This window comes from Pelodiscus sinensis, unplaced genomic scaffold (assembly GCF_049634645.1).
Source record: "Pelodiscus sinensis isolate JC-2024 unplaced genomic scaffold, ASM4963464v1 ctg66, whole genome shotgun sequence".
Lineage (NCBI taxonomy): Eukaryota > Metazoa > Chordata > Testudines > Trionychidae > Pelodiscus > Pelodiscus sinensis.
Genome location: NW_027465867.1, coordinates 522462 through 545935, shown reverse-complemented (window position 1 = coordinate 545935; position 23474 = coordinate 522462). Strand labels below are relative to the sequence as shown.

The 23474-nt window shown below is 49.9% G+C and overlaps 1 pseudogene; it reads left to right on the top strand.

The window, feature by feature from the left end:
• The first annotated feature begins 2054 nt into the window (after positions 1–2054).
• Positions 2055–14670, top strand: LOC142824010 (small nuclear ribonucleoprotein Sm D3-like; annotated as a pseudogene).
• The last annotated feature ends 8804 nt before the right edge of the window (positions 14671–23474 follow it).

The following is a 23474-nucleotide window of genomic DNA, read 5'->3' as shown; positions in this document are numbered from 1 at the left end:
TTATCCCATGACAACTACTTTACTTAAGAGCCTTTGGTGAGGGATCTTGTCAAAGGCTTTTTGGAAATCTAAGTATACTACAGCCACTGGATCCCCCTTGCCCACATGTTTGTTGACCCCTCAAAGAACTCTAGCAGATGAGTAAGGCATGATTTCCTTTTACAGAAACCATGTTGACTTTCCCCCAACAAATTATATTCAACCATGTGCCTGACAATTTGATTCTTCACTATAGTTTCAACTAATTTGCCCGGTACTGATGTTAGCCTTACCAGTCTGTAATTGCCAGGATCACCTCTAGAGCCCTTTTTAAATATTGGCGTCACATTAGCTATCTTTCAATCATTAGGTACGGAGGCCGATTTAAAGGATAGGTTACAAACCATAGTTAATAGTGCCACAATTTCACATCTGAGTTCTTTCAGAACTCTTGGGTGAATGCCATCTCGTCCCAGTGACTTGTTACTGTTAGGTTTATCAATTTGTTCCAAAACCTCCTCTAATGACACCTCAATCCAGGACAGCTCCTCAGATTTGTCTCCGAAAAAGAATGGTTCAGGTTTGGGAATCTCCCCAATATCCTTAGCCGTGAAGACTGAAGCAAAGAATGTATTCCGCTTCTCTGCTATGACTTTATCATCTTTGAGTGCTCCGTTAGCATCTCCATTGTCCAAGGGCCCCACTGGTTGTTTAGCAGGCTTCCTGCTTTTGATGTACTTAAAAAACATTTTACTATTACTTTTTGAGTTTCTGGCTAGCTATTTTTCCAACTCCTTTTTGGCTTTTCTTATTATATTTTTACACTTAATTTGACAAAATGTATGGTTCTTTCTATTTTCCTCACTAGGATTTGACTTCCACTTTTTAAAAGATGTCATTTTATCTGTCACTGCTTCTTTTACCTGGTTGTTAAGCCACGGTGGCACTTTTTTGGTTCCCTTACTGTGTTTCTTAATTTGGGGTATACATTTAAGTTGGGCCTCTATTGTGGTGTCTGAAAAGTTTCCATGCAGCTTGCAGAGATTTTACTTTTGTCATTGTACCTTTTAATTTCTGTTTAACTAACTTCTTCATTTTTGTGTATTTCCCCTTTCTGAAATTAAATGCCACAGTGTTGAAAATGAAAGGTGAATATAAACAACTGAGTAACATGGCTCTCACAGAACTCCTCCCATTCGCATCAGCCTATTTATGTGAGGCAAGTTTTTCAGCTAGGACTGAATTAAAACCTAAATTAAGAAATCGTATGTCTCCAGAAAATGATTTAATTGTGGCCCTCAGCAGTTTGAAACCTAGGTTTGAAAATTTGATTTAATCCAAACAAGCTCAAATTTCTCATTAATTATAATTGTATTGTAATTTTATTGATCACTGTTCATTGATGTTTGTATAAAAATATATACATGTGTGTATGTATATGTATGAATAAAAAAATTGGACTTACGTTCATCTAATTTTTTTTATTTATCCTTTTTGCACAATCATAAGTACGATGGCAAGTTTTTTGCCTATAGGCAATTTCTTTCAACCAGCCAGTTACAATTAAGTTGTTTAAACAAAAATTAGTGTGTCTGAAAATTGTAGGTACTTAAAATTGTAGATACTTAAAATTGTAGGTACTTAATTGTAGGTACTTAAAATTTAAAAAAAAGGGGGGGGGTGATTTATTTAAAAAAAAAGGTTGAGAAACACTGTTCTGAGATGTCCGTTTCTTTCCTTGCTACCAAGATTTTGAGACCCAACATGATTTTTGAAATAAAAGAATTTGGCATTTACATAGTAGTTCAATGTGCATAGAAGCCTTAGTTCTGATTACCAATTCTGTGAATAGCTATGGTGGTAAAAGTCCTATTTAAGGAAGTTGACACTTTTCAAGGGCACTGAATTTATAGAAAAATAAAAAAACAGGATCAAGTAGCTTTGTATTTTGTGATAGAGAAGTTTGTTAAAAGCTTTTAAGAGAAAATATGTATTGTGTAGGCAAAGCTTATGGGCAAAGAAACGTAGAGTGTATTCTTCTGCTTTTTCTTGTTTAGCACAGTAGTGCTGTGAAGATGTCCATCGGAGTGCCAATTAAAGTGCTGCATGAAGCAGAGGGCCACATCGTGACATGTGAGACGAATACAGGGAAAGTTTACCGTGGCAAACTCATTGAAGCTGAGGACAGCATGAATTGCCAGGTATGTCTGGTAAAAGGAATTATGTGGTTTTGGAAAGGTCTCTGTCAGCCGGTGGTCAGGGCAGTGAGTGGTGTGTGTGTGTTATACACCCGAGACTTCAACTGCTAGGACTGGGGTCCCTTCGCAGCGGGCAACCTGGAGAAGGTTGACGGGCGCCCCAAGAAGTTTTACGTCCGTGTCTTTGACCGCTAGGACCGGGGTCCCTTCGCGGTGTGGGAGAAAAATCAAATAACTCCAATTATGTCTAAGGGGGGACTGTGCAGGAAATCAAAACTCTCTAAAAGAAAACTGCTGTAAGGGTTAAAAGTTTTCCAGACCCCTCTCCCTGTAACAGAGTGAAATCAAATTAACTCTAATCAAGACCCTTACAAGACCCTTACAATGCCTCCTATCTCAACTTCATGGAGACTCCTAGTCTGTCACAATTTGTCATGTAAACCCTTATCTTTGTCACAATTTGCCTTGTAGACTCCTCACTCAGGTTCTCGTGTGCCTTTGTACTGTAAAACTTACTTCTAGCACTTCTCGTGTGAACAGAAACGTCTCAGAGTACTTCTGCTGAGACTTTGATATGTTAAAGAAAACAATCAACAACTAAACTGTCTGAGCATACTGTATAAAGGATCCCTGAACCTGTCTCTCAGGGCTGCTGCTGCTCTCACTCTGGTAGCTGTCAGCCTGCATGCATGCATAATAAAGTTTTCCTTCTAGGTTTCTCTCCTGCCTCACTGCTTTGACCTCCAGCCTCGGACCCTTCTGGGGACTCTGTACCCCAGGTGAGCAAGATTTCCACAACAGCAGCGGGCAGCCAACAGGCTGACAGATGCCCCAAAGTTTACAGGGAGAGCTTATTACACCTCAGACTTTAACTGCTAGAATACAAGGTCCCGTTGCAGCGGGCAGCCTAGGGAAGGCTGAGAGATGCCCCACGGGTCTGTCCCCTGGAGGCAACACGATCCAAATGCCCAGCTCTCCCTATATCTGTCCCTTATGACCGGCTGGAGTTCTTTTTGTTTGTGTTCGGTTCGGGTACAGCAGCACGGGTTCAAGTCAGAAACTTGACAGCACTTGGGGTATGTCTACACTACAATGTTAGTTCGAACTAACGGATGTTAGTTCGAACTAACATTCATAGGCGCTACACTAGCGCTCCGCTAGTTCGAATTTGAATCGAACTAGCGGAGCGCTTAGTTCGAACTAGGAAAACCTCATTTTACGAGGATTAAGCCTAGTTCGAACTTACTAGTTCGAATTAAGGGGTGTGTACCCCCTTAATTTGAACTAGTGGGAGGCTAGCCCTCCCTAGGTTTCCCTGGTGGCCACTCTGGCCAACACCAGGGAAACTCTATGCCCCCCTCCCGGCCCCGGACCCCTTAAAGGGGCACGGGCTGGCTACGGTGCCCGTGCCAGGTGCAAGCCTGCCAGCACCCAGCCAGCAGACCCTGCACCTAGCACGGCACAGAGCCACCCACCCGATGTCCCCCAGCCCACGCCCTCTTCCCGGGACCAGGCTGGCGGCTCCCGGGAGCTTGCCCGGGACCGCAAGAGGCGGGCACCTTCCTGGGCTAGTGCGGACATCGTGGACCTCCTCCACGATCTCCGCACTAGGCACAGGAAAGTGGCCGGCTAGGGCAGGAGAGCTGCCAGCCTGGCCACCCAGGAGCAGGTGTGCATGAAAATCAAGGTGGTCCACTGAGACCCCCGACCCTGAGCCCTGAGCTTACAATGGCCGTCCTGGGTCAGACCAAAGGTCCATCTAGCCCAGTAGCCTGTCTGCCGACAGCGGCCAACCCTAGGGACCCTGGAGGGGATGGACCGAAGACAGTGACCAAGCCATTTGTCTCGTGCCATCCCTCTCCAGCCTTCCACAAACTTTGGGCAGGGACACCACTCCTACCCCCTGGCTAAGACTACTCCATGGACCCAACCTCCATGACTTGATCTCACTTCCCTTTAAACTCTGTTCTAGTTGTAGCCTTCACAGCCTCCTGCAGCAAGGAGTTCCACAGGTTAACTATTTGCTTTGTGAAGAACAACAACTTTCTCTTACTAGTTTGAAGCCTGCTACCCATTCCTTTCCTTTGGTGTCCTCTAGTCCTTCTTTATGGGAACTCATGAAGAACTTTTCTGAATGCACCCTCTCCACCCAACCCCTGCTTTTAGAGACCTCTATCCTGTCCCCGCTCCATATCCTCTTTTCTAAGCTGAACAGTCCCAGTCTCTGTAGCCTCTCTTCATCTGGGACCTGTTCCCAACCCCTGATCATGTTAGTTGCCCTCCCCTCTCCCAACCTTTCTCTTCCCCTCTCCCACCTCCTTTTCCCAGTCTCCCCCAGTTTTGTTCAATAAAGACAGAGTCAATGTTGGAAGAAACGTTATCTTTATTTTGTACATCAAGAAGAGGGGCTAGGGAAGGGTAAGTGGAAGGAGGTGAGGGAGGAATGGGGTACGAGCCCCTGATGGGGAGGACTGGGCTGGCTCTGCGGGCTTCTGGGGGTGGAAGCTCTCCTGCAGCCCCCCGATTGCCCCCTCTCCCCAGATGGCAGCCTGCGGCAAGTGCAGCCGGGCTGATGGCCGAGTGGTGTGATGTGCCCAGTGTGGGTACTCCGGGCAATCAAAGTCAGGACTGCTTTGCAAGCGGGGCACCCCTTAGAACTGTCTGTCCGGGGTGGTGGTCGGGACCCTTTAAGCGCAGCCCTCGGCTAGCCTGAGACAGCAGCTCCACGCTCTAAGTCCTCCTCTGATGCCCTGCCGGCACTGCTTCCGGCCATCCTTAAGCCCTGTTCAGGGTCCACTCAATGTGGACTTGCTAGTTCGAATTAGCAAAACGCTAATTCGAACTAGTTTTTAGTTCTAGATGCGTTAGTTCGAATTAGCTTAGTTCGAATTAACTAATTCGAACTAAGTTAGTTCGAACTAACTCTGTAGTGTAGACATACCCTTGCTTATTTGTAGGAGAAAGAAAGAGAAAGAAAAGGAAAGAAAACTTGGTTCAATATATAAAGTGAATGAGGGCACCAACTTATATTTACTATAATTTAGGCAGCGGTCCGAAAGCAAACCGCGGCGATTTGATTGACAGGAAAATGATTTCTCGGGGCTTTAAAAATGGCCGCCCAATTTATGAATGAAGCAAAATGGCTGCTGCACCTTTGATTGACAAGCTAATGATTTTTCTGCGGTCTGATTGGCTAATTGAAACAAAATAATTTTTTTGCGGAAAACAGTACTGTGCTGTCTACACTGGCTCTTTTGCGCAAAAGTCTTTCGGAAAAAGACTTTTGCCCGAACGGGAGCAGCATAGTATTTCCGGAAAATCACTGATGATCTTACATGAGATCGTCAGTGCTTTTCCGGAAATTCAAGCAGCCAGTGTAGACAGCTGGCAAGTTTTTCCGGAAAAGCGGCTGATTTTCCGGAAAAACTTGCAAGTCTAGACACAGCCTTAAAGTGTACACATAAAGAAACACATTGCAGGTATAATTCTCACCCCTGCGTTCCAGACTTGGCGTGGCCAGCGTCTTTCTCTCAAGCCCTCGGGAAGAAGTAGGGCGAGGTTGGGTGTCCCACGGGCCTCGGGAGACAATCAATACCTGCCAGCAGGTGTAGATGATTGGAGCTCAAATGGGGTGGGCTACTAAACCCTCTTTATACCCCTTGGGTCACGTAGGCTTCTTCCTGGTCTCAAGTGGCCAATTAGGAAAAATGGCTTTGAATGCCAAGTTTCCCATGAAGGGTGCAAAGCATAATTCACACCTGGGAAAGTGCAGACAATGGGCACTTCTAGTATGTGATGGGCGAAGATTCCTCTCCTGGGACAGAGGCGTGTCAATTACTGGTACTAGCCATCAGGGCGACGGGAGGCCCCCAGTCGTCAGCTAGCCCATTTACTGTCTGGTTTCTGTTTATGGTAGAGTCAGGGACAGGCAGCGCTCCTGCGTTCCCAGGGCATCAAAGGCTGACTGACTTTCTCTTGCTCTCTGCGGGGGGGGGGGGGGGGAGCAAGATGGGGTTCATGTCTGGCTACAGTCCCTCTTTGGCTGCTTTTCTACTTTTCTACTCTGAGATAATGTCAATATTTAGTGAAGAAAGAAGAGTTATCCTGCTTTGTAGCTTTGTCAAAGTGATCTACAGAGGGGACAGCTTAAACTTTTTGGTTTTATAGGCAGGAACACCTGTTCCCAACATAAATTGTCATGCATTTTTCAGAACTGTTCTATGCCTAGTTTGAGGTAATGGCATTTCTGCTCATTATGTCAACAGCTACTCCTGAGTGTTACATGCTCAGGATACGTTTTCACCAAATCAGTGTTTTGAAAAGCTTTTTCTTAAATATTTTTAAAAAGCTCACACAGTCAGGTACTTGAACACCAAGGCTACGTCTACACTGGCATGAATTTCCGGAAATGCTTAAAACGGAATACTATTGGAATGCTTAAAACGGAATACTACATTGGCCGTGGAGTTTTCGTGATAACGATGCGCTTTTCCGGAAAAGCAAAAGCCCGGAACCATTTTGAAGAGGGCAAAGGCCACCAGACCTTTCCGGGGGCGGGGCCGGAGCTCCATCCAGACGCGTGGTTAAAGGGGTCTCGCCGGGCAGCCGTTGGTCTCGTGCTCCCGTGCCTTGGGACCTCTGCCAGGGACTGGCACCCTTCGCAGGGTCGGTGGTTGCCCTGTGAGTTTTGGGGACACCACCCTTTGGCCCCCCAACAGCTTTTCCCGGCGTTTTGTTTTGTCTGCCCTGCTCTGTCTGCTATGGAGCCATGGGTGGCCATGTACCTGCTCGGGCCCCTGTTGGAGCTGTACAGGTGCCTGGAGCTCATGCTGCAGGCTGGTGCCCTGCTGTACACATACCAGGAGGCAGAGATCGCCTTGGACTCCCTCACCAGGGAGGTCCTGGCAACCGTGTGGCATCAGCACCCCACTGTGGAGAGGCCCATCTGGACTTTGGAGACCAGCACCGACTGATGGGACCGTGTGGTCCTCGGACTATGGGACGACCACCAGTGGATCCGGAATTTCAGAATGAGAAAGCGGACCTTCTTGACGCTGTGCACCTGGCTCACCCCCGCGCTGCAGAGAACCGCCACCCAGCTGTGGGCACCCATCCCCGTCAACAAGAGGGTCGCCATCGCGCTGTGGAAGCTGGCCACACCGGACAGCTACCGCTCGGTGGCACACCAGTTCGGGGTGGGAAGATCCACTGTCGGAGTGATTGTCATCGAGGTAAGTCCCCGGGGGGAGTGGGGTGGGGGGAGGGTGCTGCACTCCATGCCCAGGGGCAGCCAAGACTCCAGGCTGGGTCGCAAAGGGGTTTGGGCCGTCCCTCCCTTGCACAGGCCCGCTGGTGGGGGGGGGGGGCGTGGGGCGAGGGGGGCCCTGGTGTGTGTGTGTGTGTGTGTGTGTGTGTGTGTGTGTGTGTGTGAGGACAGAGGGATTCAAGGGGAGCGCACACTCACCCCTGGCTGTATGTGATGTGTTCCCTTGTATTTCTCTGCACCCTTCTGCAGGTTGTCCACGCCATCAATGATGTCCTGCTCCCGCGAATCATCCGCCTGCGCGACGTCGATGAGACCATGGCCGGCTTCGCTGCCCTCGGGTTCCCCAACTGCGGGGGAGCCCTGGACGCCACCCACATCGCTATCCGGGCCCCGGAGCATCGAGCAGCCCATTTCATGAACCGAAAGGGGTACTGCCCCATCTTTCTGCAGGCCCTCGTGGACCACCGGGCCGCTTCCTGGACATCTACGGGGGCTGGTCCGGTCGGGCACACGACGCCCGCATCCTCCGGAACTCTGGACTGTTTCAGAGGTTGGAGGCGGGCACCTACTTCCCCCGGCGGGACTTGACTGTTGGGGATGTGCCGATGCCCATCTGCATCGTCGGGGACGCGGCCTACCCCCTGATGCCCTGGCTCATGCGGCCCTACACAGGGCAGCCGGACCAGAACCGGGCCCGGTTCAACGACCGCCTCAACCGGGCCCGAAACCCAGTGGAGCTGGCATTTGGACGCTTAAAAGCCCGCTTCCGTTGTTTGCTCACCCGTCTCGACATGGGTGAGCAGAATGCAACGGAGGTGCTGGCTGCATGCTGCGTGCTCCACAATATTGTGGAGCGCAGTGGGGAGGCCTTCCTCCCTGCATCGGTGGCAGCTGAGGCACAGACCTTGGACCAGCCCGCCACAGCTGCCATCCGCCAGGCGCGCCAGGAGGCGGTGCGCATTAGAGAGGCCCTGGTGGACATGTTTGCCCAAGCCCCATAGTAGGGTCGCCTGGGTCACCTCAGACTACTCCGTCCCATCTCCTACCCTTCCCCACCCCCTCCCCTTACCTCCCCCCCCCAATAGTAAAGCGTAGTTAGGGTTTTTCTTTTAAGTTAGGCTAGGGTTTAGGCCACCATCGCCTGTCCTGAAGAACAGCCAACAGGATTTGGGACTTGTGCGGAAGGCTCACGTCAGTGCCATCTTCGACGGATCTCCTGGCTCTTCCTCTCCTGAGGCCCGGAAGGACCAAAGGATTGAGGTGGCCAGCAACACCGTCATCGTCCGTCGAGGGATCTCCTGGCTCTTTCTCTCCTGAGGCCCGGAAGGACCAAAGGATTGAGGTGGCCAGCAACACCGTCATCGTCCGTCGAGAGATCTCCTGGCTCTTTCTCTCCTGAGGCCCGGAAGGACCAAAGAATTGAGGTGGCCAGCAACACTACAATTGTCCTCCCTGCGCCTAGACTATGTTTCAGAATCTGTACTGTGCATCTTTTAACCATTTGTGCTTGTTTGTTGCTGTGTAAATATAGTTTGTGGTTTACATCTTTACTGAAAAGTCTCAATATTTCTTTATGCGCCACAAACCAATGACCACTGAAAAAGCCCCCCCCCCCTCGGTGATAGAGTCATGAATTTGTTGTCCACAGTTTGTAACCCTGTTAAATTGAAGTGGCTAATTGGCATCTCACATCATTTCTTACAGTTACTAGAGGAACACAATAACCACACAAGATTCAAGTGAAAACAGAACTTTTTATTTACAAAGGGGGGGGGAGCCTTTAACTGGGAGAGGGAGGGGGGGGGGACCTTTAACTGGAACGGGAGGGGACCTTTAACTGGGAGACGGAGGGGGGGGCAGTTACTGGGACGGGTGGCCCCTGTGAGCGCCCCTCCGGGGGCGGACCTGCCCACGCTGGGCAGACCGCGTCGGGGCAGGCTGCACGGTGAGGTGACCATGAGTAGGAGCACGAGTAGGGTCAGGGTCAGGGGCAGGAGCAGAACCAGGAGCAGGGAGAGGAGCAGGAGCAGGGAGAGGAGCAGGGATAGGAGGGGGCATGGGCTGTGCTACGGGAGGGATGGCGGGGGCATGCGGTCCGGCCATGCCATAGTGGATGGCATGCACTAAATGTGCCGTCAGGGTACCCATTGTGGTGCGCATCCCTCGGCATTCCTCCAGGAAGGCAGCCCATCCCTCCTGCCACCACTCCTGGTCCCCCTGCACCTGCTCCGCAATTGAGGTCTGGATCCCCTCCACCGCGGTGACGTGACGGCGGAGCAGCTGGTCCCGGTGTCGGAGCCTCGGCCTCCGGGCTTGGGCAGCTGGGGGTGCTGCTGCTGCTGGAGTCGCAGGTCTGGTGCTGGGTCCCGCTGCAGGGAAGAGAAGAAAGGATGGGTCAGTCAGGCAGGCCGGCCACTGTCCCCACACCTCATGCCCTCCACCCCGGAGCCCAGGTGACCGCACAGTTGTGTGGCTTGGGCCCACTCGGTTCCCCTCCTGCTCCCGTGTTGTATGTTGGCAAGGAGGACCGCCCCTGGAGTAGGGTCCTCCCTCCAGTATTGTAAGCACCGGTCTGTATCCTGGCCCTGTGGAGGGCGGGAGGGCGCTTGTGCTGCGTTCACCTGTGGAACTCCCTGCCGGTGGAGACTGTGAAAAGCTTTGGGCTAATCACTGGTGTTGGACAGGGAGCGAGATGCATCCCCACACAGTGCCTGGGAGCACACCTGTCAGTGGCGGTTTGGGCTCTCAGATCCCCATCGCGTGGGATATCTCCTGGACAGAACCAGAAGAGTGACTGGGTGGGGGGGTGTCCCATCCTTGCAGCAACACTCAGGGGCCCTTCTCCCTCCCACGATCCCTCCCGCAAGCCCGGTAGCCCAGGGACATGTGTGGCCGCAGTGGGGACTTCCCTTGGGGAGCCAGCCAAGGCACGGGGAGCAGGCGAGGGGCTCAGTGGGGGCCACGCTCACAGGGCTGTGATGCTGCGGTTTTTCCAGGAGCAGCTGGCTGTGCCTCACAGCCAGGCATGGGGCAGTGTGCCGTTCTGCGTGCTGCACCCTTGCGGAGGTGCGGGCTCTGGGCTGAGTTCCTGGGGCCCTGGCCGGTTCCAGCCGGCATCCACCCTTCCCCCTGGTCCCGCCGGATGTGTGTGAGCAGCAGGGTCCCAGGCGTGCCCTGGAGCTGCCTGCCGCGGCCACGTGCCACTCGGTCACCAGGCTGCACGTGGTTGCACCTGCTGCTTGCTGCCTAATGCTACACAGCATGCAGCTCACGTGGCCTGAGTGACATGCTCTCCCCCTCCCCCCTCCGGGCACCTGGCTCCCCACCCCCCGCCCTCCGCCCCCCACCCTTTGGGAGTGTAACCTGCAAAGACTCACCAGTGGGTTCCTCCCCGGCCTCAGAGGAGCTGCTGGAGGGGGCCTGCTGGGTGGCAACGCTGGCCTCCTCTCCTGACGCGCCGCCACTGTTGTCTCCCTCCTCCGGCTCGGTGGGACAGTTGATGGGGGGGTGCTGGCAGGTGTCCACAGGGACAGCTGGGGCTTGCGGGGCTGGCTGGCCCAGAAATGAATTCAGCCACTCTAAATAGGGGCAGGCATCGGGTCCTGCTCCCCTCCCCTCCGAGGCCCACACATACGCCAGCCGCAGCTCCTTCACCTTCGAACGCACCTGCTCGCAGCTGCGGCTGGGGTGTCCTTGCTGGGCCAGGTTCCGTGCCAGACGGCTGTAGACGTCTGCATTCCGGCGGCGGGACTGCAGGTCATGGAGACCCTCCTCCTCCTCCCACAAGTCCAGGAGGGTCTCCAGCTCCCTGGGGGTCCAGGATGGGGCCCTGCGTTTGCGGCCCCTGGGGGCTTCCTCCCCTGCCCCGGGTGACAGTGGCTGACCACCCGGAGCTGCCATGCCTGCGCTGTGAGGTGGCTGGGCAGCACAGTTGGCACGTGGCAGAGCTGGGAAGGGTGGTCTCCTGCGGGCTCCTGCCACGTGCGGCCAGTAGCGTCCGCGCTCTTTAAGACCTCGGGTTACCCGGAAGTCCGTGGCTTCTACGGGGTCTCCCGCCATCCAAACTGCTTTTTTCCATTTCTTCTGCTTTTCCGGAAAAGCTGTCTACACTGGCCCTTTTCCGGAAAAGCTTTTCCGGAATACGGACTTATGCCCGAGCGGGAGCAGAATAGTTTTTCCAGAATAGCGGCTGATTTTGTACAGTAGAGCATCGTTGCTATTCCGGAAATTCAAGGGCCAGTATAGACAGCTCGCAGCTTATTCCGGAAAAGTGGCCCAGTGTAGACACACCCCAATGGAATAGTCCTTGGTAGTATTGGTCTTTGTCTCGGAAAAAACAAAAAACTTATGTAAGGCTGTGATGTCTTTGAAAGGTTCTTCATGATCTTGCTCTGCTGTTTCAGTGTATCCTCTTAATCCAATATAAATGGAATCCTAATTACTTGCAGCTTCTGAAAAAGACCAATCCATGTTAGCATACAACAGATGAAAACTTCTCTTAGGGTATGTCTACACTACAGTGTTATTTTGAAATAGTTAATTTGAAACAAGTTATTTCGAAATAACACATCTACACACGAAATGCATTTTGAAATAGCATTTTGCTATTTCGAAATAGCGCGTCCGCACTGATTGGACGCTGAATTGCATTTAAGGCCAGCTGAAACTGGTTCCAGTTTCAGGTCAGTAGTTGCTTTGTGTGGCTGCTGCCTGAGGCTATCTGAGGCTCATGTTTAAACGGACCCCCCTGGACAGCCGGTTCTCAGCTTTCCCTGCTTGCTTGCCTACCTCACTGAGGGTATGTCTACACTACCCCGCTAGTTCGAACAGGGGGTATGTCTACACTACCCCGCTAGTTCGAACTAGCGGGGTAATGTATGCATACCGCACTTGCTAATGAAGCCCGGGATTTGAATTTCCCGGGCTTCATTTGCATAAGCGGGGCGCCGCCATTTTTAAAACCCCGCTGGTTCGAACCCCGTGCAGCGCGGCTACACGGGGCACGAACTAGGTAGTTCGAACTAGGCTTCCTCATTCCACTCCTCATTATTAATTTCAAAATAGCGGTTTGCCTATGTAGACGCTAGGAAAGTTATTTTGAAATAACTTTGCTGTGTAGACATACCCTTAGAAATAACTTTAAAATAAAAACAATCCTGGAAAGCTATTCTATTGAATGTATATGTTCGTGCTGCTATTTGGCCAGACAACTTTCCATATTAGAAAGATTTCTTTGAATTAAAATTCTGTAGCCAAAACAAACTGGAACACTTCACTATTTAAGAGGCAGTTATATAAAACCGATTAATGCCTGTCTTTCAGATGTCCAACATCACAGTGACATACAGAGATGGGCGAGTGGCAGAGATGGAGCAGGTGTACATTAGGGGGAGCAAGATCCGGTTCCTCATTTTACCAGATATGTTGAAAAATGCTCCTATGTTAAAGAGCATGAAGAATAAAAACCAGGGCTCTGGGGCTGGATGAGGCAAAGCAGCTATTCTCAAAGCCCAAGGTGGGTACCTCTGTGTCTAGTCATCTTTAAATTTCCTGTAAATTTGTAGGAAACTGAAGCAGGTGTTATTATCAAGAGTTCTACGGTACAAAGAGTTGGTTTTATTACACCACTTCACTATGAAATCCTAAGCAGTTAAGAGGTGTATGTTTGGCAAGTATCCAGAGGAGAGATTTAAATAATTGGGTAGTTTACACTTTATTTTCCTTTTTTCTTACCTCAATTTTTGTCAAACTCAAATTTGTAGTGCTTCAGAAAAGAAGTCTTGCGGAAGAAAACGTCCACACTGCCATGTGTGAGCTGTGCTTTTGCGCAAGAGCACCCATGGCAGTGTGGACGCTCTCTTGCGCAAGAAAGCTCTTGTGGCCATTTTAGCCATAGGGGTTTCTTGCACAAGAAATCCCTGCCGAGCATCCACACTGCCCTCTTGCGCAAGAAGCCCTCTCTTACCACGCTGTACTGTAAATTTACTTGCGCAAGAGCAGGCGGACAGTGTGGCTGCTCTGCAGATTCTTGCGCAAGAACGGCCGTACTTGCGCAAGAAGCCGTGAGTGTAGACATAGCCTAGGAGCGGCAGCAGGTGAGGAGCGGCAGCAGGCGTCCAGCGGAGCGTCTGGTGGAGTGGGACGAGACAGCTGGTAGAGCGTGGCAGAGTAGCTCGCGTTAAAGACTGCAGGGCTGCATCTAGATTGGCATGATTTTCCGGAAATGCTTTTAAAGGGACTTTTGCCCGAATGGGAGCAGCATAGTATTTCTGCAAGTAGCACTGATTTCTTACAGTAGGAAGTCAGTGCTTTTCCAGAAATTCAAGCGGCCAGTGTAGACAGTGTAGACAGCGGCTGATTTTCCAGAAAACTTGCTGTCTACACTGGCCGCTTGAATTTGCACAAGAACACTGACAATCTCATGTAAGAAATCAGTGCTACTTGCGGAAATACTATGCTGCTCCCGTTCAGGCAAAAGTCCTTTTGCGCAAAAGGGCCAGTGTAGACAGCTCAGATTTGTTTTATGCAAAAAAGCCCCGATCATGAAAATGGCAATCGGGGCTTTTTTGCGCAAAAGCGCGTCTAGATTGGCACGGACACTTTTCCGCAAAAAGTGCTTTTGTGGAAAAGTGTCCGTGCCAATCTAGACGCTCTTTTCCACAAATGCTTTTAACGGAAAAACTTTTCTGTTAAAAGCATTTGCGGAAAATCATGCCAGTCTAGACGCAGCCATAAAGTTTAAAATATATGTAGAGCACTTTGAGATCCATTCAGGCATGGCGTGTAATCATGGTTTTGGTAAAATGTTGTTCAGAAACATCTCTGGGATGGCACTGATTTCTTAATACAGATCTCCTGAGCTGCAGGCTTGTACCACTGAATAGAAGGAACACGCAAGTTTCACTTTGTTCTACTGTCAATCCAATATTAGTTGCATCTGTTTCATATGATTAGAAGCATGTGAACGTTAACTTCTGCTCCCCATCACCAAGCACTCTACAAGAGCAGTATGTCACCCTCTGAATTGTACAGGATAACCTAATTTCCACACTGCTAACTCAACACAAGAGGCTAGATACAATATACATTTTGATACAACTCTTGCAGATTCTTATAAACATGCAGTTATGTCCAATCCACATAATCCCTTATTTTCTTTCTTCAGTGGCTGCAAGAGGGAGAGGTCGTGGAATGGGCTGTGGCAACATTTTCCAGAAGCGAAGATAACTTTGGACTGGCCTTTTTTTTAAAATTAGGGTTTAATTTACTACTGCTGCAGCAGTTAGGGTTCTGTTGAAATAAAATAGGTTTCTAACATTTGTGTGCTTTTGTGTGTTGACAGGTCTTGCCTGGGACACCATGGTTTAAAGTGAGGGCTTTCTGTAGTGGGAAGAGTGTTGCACATTGATAGAGGAGATTTCTAAATCCATCTTAAAATAGAGAGGCTGGTACCTGGATTTGTGTGTTCAGTATTTTTTGTTAAATCTTGAATTTCAAAAAATGTCTTTGTGTCCCTGACTATTCACTAAATCCTATTGCCATCAGTTCTGCAAAGAGGAATTAAATCAGCATCAAAATGGATCTTTTTAGGTAAGAGGGGATGCAGTCTCATCTTGCAGAATGCGCGTGTCCCCTGTGGAGTGTTCCAGGGGTTGCTGTAACCTTGAATCCCTGTGACCCAATACAGGATCTTGGTGAGGATGACAGACTCGTTGCTGGCAGTTCTGTAAGCAACAGCTCTTGACTTTTGCTCTAAATAACTTAAGTGAGCTGTTGATGAACTGATGTCTCACTTTGCAATAGAAAGGGAGTGAAGGAAAGGCATGCAACAGATCATGAGGAGGACAAGACAATTTGGGGACTGGTTATTTTATTGGGTCATAATATGATTGGCTGAAGATTTCCTGCCAAAAATCATAGAATACTAGAACTGGAAGGGACCTCGAGAGGTCATTGAGTCCAGTCCCCTGCCCTCATGGCAGGGCCCAGCACTGTCTAGACCATCCCTGATAGACATTTATGTAACCTGCTCTTAAATATCTCCAGAGATGGGGATTCCACAACCTCCCTGGGCAATTTATTCCAGTGTTTGACCACCCTGACAGTTAGGAACTTTTTCCTAATGTCCAACCTCAACCTCCCTTGCTGCAGTTTAAGCCCATTGCTTCTTGTTCTATCCTCAGAGGTCAAGATGAACAAGTTTTCTTCCTCCTGCCTGACACACCCTTTTAGATACCTGAACACTGCTATCATGTCCCCCCTCAACCTCAAAGGGGCACAGGAACAGCTCAGTGGTTTGAGCACTGGCTTGTTAAATCCAGGGTTGTGAGCTCAATCATTGTGGAGGCTGATTTGGGGCAAAAGTTTGTCAGGGTACGTCTACACTACAACGTTAGTTCGAACTAACTTAGTTCGAATTAGTTAATTTGAACTAAGCTAATTCGAACTAACGGATCCAGACTAAAAAACTAGTTCGAATTAGCGTTTTGCTAATTCGAACTAGCATGTCCACATTAAGTAGACCCTGAACCAGGCTTAAGGATGGCCGGAAGCAGTGCCGGCAGGGCATCAGAGGAGGACTTAGAGCGTGGAGATGCTGTCTCAGGCTAGCTGAGGGCTGTGCTTAAAGGGACCCCACCCCCACCCCGGACAGACAGTTCTCAGGGGTGCCCTGCTTGCAAAGCAGTCCTGGCTTGGAGTACCCGGAGTGCCCACACTGGGCACATCACAGCACTCGGCCATCAGCCCGGCTGCACTTGCCGCAGGCTGCCATCTGCGGAGAGGAGGCAATTGGGGGGCTGCAGGAGAGCTTCCACCCCCAGAAGCCCGCAGAGCCAGCCCAGTCCTCCCCATCAGGGGCTCGTACCCCATTCCTCCCTCACCTCCTTCCACTTACCCTTCCCTAGCCCCCCTTCCTGATGTACAAAATAAAGGACAATTGTGTTCAAAAATAGAATCTGTCTTTATTGAACAAAATTGGGGGAGACTGGGAAAAGGAGGTGGGAGAGGGGAAGAGAGAGGCTGGGAGAGGGGAGGGCAACTACAGTGATCAGGGGTTGGGAACAGGTCCCATATGAAGAGAGGCTAAAGAGACTGGGACTTCTCAGCTTAGAAAAGAGGAGACGGAGGGGGTACAGGATAGAGGTCTCTAAAAGCAGGAGTTGGGTGGAGAGGGTGCATCCAGAAAAGTTCTTCATTAGTTCCCATAAAGAAGGACTAGAGGACACCAAAGGAAAGGAATGGGTAGCAGGCTTCAAACTAGTAACAGAAAGTTGTTCTTCACAAAGCAAAGAGTCAACCTGTGGAACTCCTTGCTGCTGGAGGCTGTGAAGGCTAGAACTAGAACAGAGTTTAAAGGGAAGTGAGATCAAGTCATGGAGGTTGGGTCCATGGAGTGGTATTAGCCAGGGGGTAGGAGTGGTGTCCCTGCCCAAGATTTGTGGAAGGCTGGAGAGGGATGGCACGAGACAAATGGCTTGGTCACTGTCTTCGGTCCATCCCCTCCAGGGTCCCTAGGGTTGGCCGCTGTCGGCAGTAAGCTCAGGGTCAGGGGTCTCACTGGTCTCCCTTGATTTTCATGCACACCTGCTCCTAGGTGGCCAGGCTGGCAGCTCTCCTGCCCTAGACGGCCACTTTCCTGTGCCTAGTGCGGAGGTCATGGATGAGGTCCATGATGTCTGCACTAGCCCAGGCGGGTGCCCGCCTCTTGCAGTCCCGGGCAAGCTCCCAGGAGCCGCCAGCCTGGTCCCGGGAAGAGGGGGAGGGCTGGGGGTTATCGGGTGGGTGGCTCGATCCGTGCCAGGTGCAGGGTCTGCTGGCTGGGTGCTGGCAGGCTTGCACCTGGCACGGGCACCGTAGCCAGCCCGTGCCCCTTTAAGGAACCCGGGGCCGGGAGGGGGGCAGACGAGTTTCCCTGGTGTTGGCCAGAGTGGCCACCAGGGAAAGCTGGGGAGGGCTAGCCTCCCACTAGTTCGAATTAAGGGTCTACACAGCCCTTAATTCGAACTAGTAAGTTCGAACTAGGCTTAATCCTCATGGAATGAGGATTACCTAGTTCGAACTAAGTGCTCCGTTAGTTCGAATTAAATTCGAACTAACGGAGCGCTAGTGTAGCGCCTATGAAAGTTAGTTCGAACTAACATCCGTTAGTTCGAACTAACTTTGTAGTGTAGACATACCCTTAGGGATGGTACTTGGTCCTGTTGTAAAGGCAGGGGACTAGACTCCATGACCTTTCAAAGTCCCCTCCAGTCCTTGGAGATAGACACTTGCCATTAATATTTAATTTAATCTTCTCTTTTCTAAACTAAACAAACCCAGTTCTTTCAGCCTTCCCTCATAGGTCATGTTCTCTAGACCTTTAATCATTCTTGTTGCTCTTCTCTGGACCCTCTCCAATTTCTCCACATCTTTCTTGAAATGTGGTGCCCAGAACTGGACACAATACTCCAACTGAAGCCTAACTAGTGCAGAGTAGAGTGGAAGAATGACTTCTCATGTCTTGCTCACAACACACCTGTTAATGCATCCCAGAATCATGTTGGCTTTCTTTGCAACAGCATCACACTACTGACTCATATTCAGCTTGTGGTCCACTATGACCCCTAGATCCCTTTCCGCCATGCTCCTTCCTAGACAGTCGCTTCCCATCTTGTATGTATGGAACTGATTGTTCCTTCCTAAGTGGAGCACTTTGTATTTGTCTTTATTAAACTTCATCCTGTTTACCTCTGACCATTTCTCCAATTCATCCAGGTCATTTTGAATTATGTCCCTATCCTCCAGATTAGTCGCAACCCCTCCCAGCTTGGTATCATCTGCAAACTTAATAAGCGTACTCTCTATGCCAATATCTAAATCGTTGATGAAGATATTGAACAGAGCCGGTCCCAAAACAGACCCCTGCGGAACCCCACTTGTTATGCCTTTCCAGCAGGATTGTGAACTGTTAATAACTACTCTCTGGCTGTGTCTAGACTGGCAAGTTTTTCCGCAAAAGCAGCTGATTGAATTTCCGCAAGAACACTGACTTCCTACTGTCTGAAATCAGTGCTTCTTGCGGAAATACGATGCTGCTCCCGTTCGGGCAAAAGTCCTTTTGAGCAAAGCTTTTGCGCAAAAGGGCCAGTGTAGACAGCTCAGATTTGTTTTGTGCAAAAAAGCCCCGATTGCGAAAATGGCAATCGGTGCTTTTTTGCGGAAAAGCGCATCTAGATTGGCCATGGACGCTTTTCCACAAAAAGTGCTTTTGCAGAAAAGCGTCCGTGCGAATCTAGATGCTCTTTTCTGCAAATGCTTTTAACGGAAAATCATGCCAGTCTAGACATAGCCTCTGAGTACGGTTATCCAGCCAGTTATGCACCCACCTTATTCCTCCTATGTTCAGATAAAGGACCAAACTAAAAGTAGATCCTTGCCTCTTCTATATCATAATGAGGATTCATCCAGAATGTGAGTTGTGATTTTTGTTGAAGGATGCCGATATCATAAACATAGTTTCTGACTTGGCAAATATGAAAGGTTTGTTGGTCAGCATAGTTTTATAGTTCCCATCCATTGATATTTCAGTAAAGTGAATTGATGTATTTGGAGAGTTTAAAATGAAAGACTGTTTAATTTCCTCAGCTGCTACCACCTGATCTGCTGTAGTCTTAAGAGATAAAAATAATAACAGCTAGTCAGTATCATGCACCGTAGCTAGAACAGTATGCCCAAACCAAGTGCCATGGGACAAGTAAGTATCAAGAGCATAGTGTTTTGCAAACGTGTGAATTGAGGACCACATTACAGATCTACAAATGTCCAGGGGTATATCTACACTACGAAGTTAATTCGAAATAACAGCCGTTAGTTCAAATTAACTTTAATAGCATCTACACAGGCAAACCGCTATTTCAAAATAAATTCGAAATAGCGGAGCCCTTATTTCGAATTAGGTAAACCTCATTCCACAAGGAGTAATGCTAAATTCAAAATAGCTATTTCGAATGAATTGCTGTGTAGACACTTAATTCGAAATAGGGGGCCTCCAGCCCTTCCCAGGGAGCCCTGGTGGCCACTCTGGGCACAACCAGGAAAGCTTATACTCCTCTCCCCCAGCCTCGGAGCCATTAAAGGGGTAGACCTTGGCCACAGTGCCTGTGCCAGCTCCAAGCCTGCCAGCCCAGAGCCAGCAGTGGCCACCGGGGCCCCTGACCCAGTGGCCCCAAAACATGAGCCAGCAAGCCACTGGCAGCCAGCCCTCCACCGCTCCCCAGGAGCAGTCTGCCAGCTCCCAGGAGCCTGACAGGGGCTGGAGAAGGCGGGCGCCTTCCTGGTCCAGGGTGGAGATCATGGACCTTGTTCAGGCTTGGGGGGGATGCCCCCAACTTCCATGATCTCAGCCCTAGACAGAGGAATGCAGCCGTCTATGGCAGGATAGCTGCCAGCCTGGCCACCAAAGGCCACATGTGAACCTAGGAGCAGGTTAGCATAAAAGTCAAGTTGGTCTGGTGAGACCCTGAGCTTCCCTTCCCCCTTCTTCCCCCTTCCAGCTCCCTCCTCCCAGGTTTCCCCCTCCCCTCTCCCGCCTCCTTTCCCCAGTCTCCCCAGAGTTTCATTCCCCCTCCCCAGTTTTGTTAAATAAAGACAGTTTGTGTTTATGAAAAAATGTGTCTTTTATTTGACATCAGGAAGGGGGGCTAGGGATGGGTAAGTGGAAGGACGTGAAGGAGGAATGGGGCACGAGCCCCCGGTGGGGGAGGACCGGCTGTACTTGCTGCCCATTGGGAGGCTGTCAGGATCCAGGAGGCCCTGCAGGAAAGCGTCCACCCCAAGGAGCCCTCAGAGCCACCCCGGTCCTCCCCCAAATAGTGCTGTAGTGTAGACATACCCTCTGATAGTTGAGGAAAAAGGAGGGACAAGGCAGAACTGGGAGGCAAGATCAAATCAGTATATATTAAAAATGTATACACTTGGACTGAAATGAAAATGAGTCTAACACATCAAGAAATGGCAGACAGATAAATTGTGACAAACTATTAAAGTGCTTATACACAAATGCTAGAAGCTTAAATAGTAATATGGGTGAACTAGAGTGCCTAGTTTTAAAGGATGATATTGATATAATAGGCATCATGGAAACTTGGTGGAACTCTGTGTGAATCCATGACTTCCCTCCCCCATTCCAGAGATGTTCTCTGTGTTCTAATTTGTTTTACTCAGTTGCTCTGTAACACCTACCAACCAAATATGCTTTGTCAAGTAGATCTTTTTGTTTTGTTAATAAAATCAGTTTTTAAGGTGATTTGATTCTTGTGTCCTGGAAAGTAACAGGGGTGTTTGTGTGTGTGTATTTTCCTGCCTAAGACTGAGGGTTCAGCTACCAGAGACTGCAGCTTGTTTTTCTCTTTTCTTTTTTCAACCTTTCTTGGGGCAAAAGAGCTTGGGGTACTCCTGGGGAAGGAATTCAAGTGTTCCCTCTTGTATTTTCAGGGTTAAATCACTTGATGGTGGCAGCTTTTTTTTTTCTCAGAGCCAGGGCATCTGTGACTCTGGGGAGTTTTTGTAAGCAGAGCCTATAGAGCAGTGGTTCTCAAACTGTGGGCCACACATCTTACAGGTGGTCCATGGCTCAAGCTCAGCACCCGCTCCTCCCCACATAGTGAGGGGCCTGCACTTGTGCGCCAGCCTCATGGCAGCCGTGACGCTGGAGCACCAGCTCTGGCTTACCGCTCAGAGGGCATGCAAGGTGTATCCGTGTCCATGTCCATGTCCATGTCCGTGTCCATCCCTGACCTTCCCCACCAGACCCGGCAGAGAGAGACAGAGCAGGTGGCTCCACACATTGCTGCTCTCCCCACCCCCCGCTTGGGGAACAGCAGCACAGTGACATGCTGTCTGGAGGCTTTCCCTGCTGCTTCCATTGGCTGGCGTTGCTGCCAATGGGAGCAATGGGGGTGTAAAGCCAGGTAAGCGCCCCCCCCCCCCTCGTGCCCAGACCCTGCACCCCAATCCACCTCACTCAACCCCCCCACCAAGACCCCGCACCCCACAGCTTACTACTGCACCCTCCCTCCTGGCCAGACACCCTATTCCCAGCCCTGCTCCTGCACCCTACGTCCCATCCAGCTCTCGCACCCTCACCCCTTTTTGCACCCCACCTCCCACCCAGATCCTGCACCCTCATTCCTCTCGCTGGCAGCTCTGTCCCACACACTGAACCCATATTTTTGTCCCAACCCCAGAGCCTAAGGGGGTCCACAAAATCCACTAATCCTGGAATCCCAGAAGAGCAAATTTGGCCTATGGGAAGCCCTGAACCTCAGTCCTCCCTGTCCCTTCCCCTCCCTCGGTGTGGCTGGAGCACCAGAGGAGTGAAGTATCTCAGTTGGGGGCCACACCAGTGAGGGTTGGGGGTTTGAGGGAGGGTTTTTTTTTTTTTTGCTTTTCATTTGTGTGGTCCCCAACTGATTTTTCTGTGGGTCAGTGACCCCTGACCCAAAAAATGTTCCCCACCCCTGCCATAAATAAATAAAACTAACATGAGAGAGTTAAAGTGCTTAATCTGTTTAATAGTTTAATTTACTATTTCCTTTCTTACTGGTTAAATTAAACCGTTCTCCCTAACTGCAGCACTAGCAAAATAGCTCGGGCGTAATTATGTAATTAATGAGTTTCCATTAGCAACTGGTGGTCCACAGAAAGGTTTTCATTGAGCCAGGTGGGCCACGGGCCAAAAAGTTTGAAAACCACTGCTATAGAAGCAAGGTATTTAAGGTCTCTTGCGGGCCCCCATCTTCTGCACTCGGAGTGCCAGAGTGGGGAACAGCCCTGACAACCACATATTTGTAGCTTGTCTGTTAGATAAAGGACAGGTGCTCAGGAGAGTTTTCCATTCAGGCTGACAGAATGCAGGGGGAGGAAATTAAAAAATAATTCCTCCTTTAGATGGCTTTATACGACTTCATGCCCCAAGTTGTGCTAGCTTGAAAGGATGGGTGATTCTGAAAGGGGAAGTTAAACTTGTGATGACCCAGGTAATATAAAAATCATATGATGATCAGCTCAGTTAATACCAGTGACTTTTACATGCAGATTGAAGTCTGACTTCAGGTTGCTGAAAAATTACCATAATTTACAGAAATGTGAGTATGTGTGTGAAAGAGAAAAGAGAGAGAGAGAGAGGAGTGGTTGAGGGGTAATCAGGAAAGAGCTCAGACCTTGGAGCTGTGTCTACATTGGCATGATTTTGCACAAAAGCATCTGCTTTTGCGCAAAAACTTGCTGCCTGTCTACACTGGCTGTGTGTTCTTGCACAAGTACACTGACGTTCTACTGTATAAAATCAGTGCTTCTTGCGCAAGAACACTGACGTTCTAATGTGTGAAATCAGGGCTTCTTGCACAAGAACTATGATGCTCCCGCTCAGGAATAAGCCCTTTTGAGCAACTGTTCTTGCGCAAGAGGCCAGTGTAGACAGGCAACATGAATTTCTTGCGCAAGAAAGCCCGATGGCTAAAATGGCCATCAGAGCTTTCTTGCGCGAGAGAGCATCTACACTGGCACGGATGCTTTTGCACAAAAGCACATCTCTTGTGCAAAGGCACATGCCAGTGTAGATGCTCTCTTGCGCAAATACTTTAATGCAAAAACTCTTGCGTTAAAAGTATTTGCGCAAAATCTTGCCAATGTAGACGTAGCCTAGGACTCTTCACTGTGAGGTCTGCCAGAGGTTCTGGGGTTGTTACAGGAATGGGTGGTGAGGTTCTGTGGCCAGCATATGCAGGAGGTCAGATGAGATGACTATGAAGGTCTCTCCTGGCCACAAAGGCTATTAGCCTGAGTTTGTTTTTATGCCATTGCAACCCTTCTGCTGGGTAGGCCTGGCAGCAACCAGGGCCGGGTTCAGTATCTAGGGGTCCATCTCACACAGAACCGGCTCAAGCCCCCACCCAGTAACCTGGGAAATTCACACACCCCTGGGCACCTCGGAGAGGCAATGCTTCCCCACTCGCAAGCACAGAGTCTGAGTGTAGTAAAGAAACATTTAG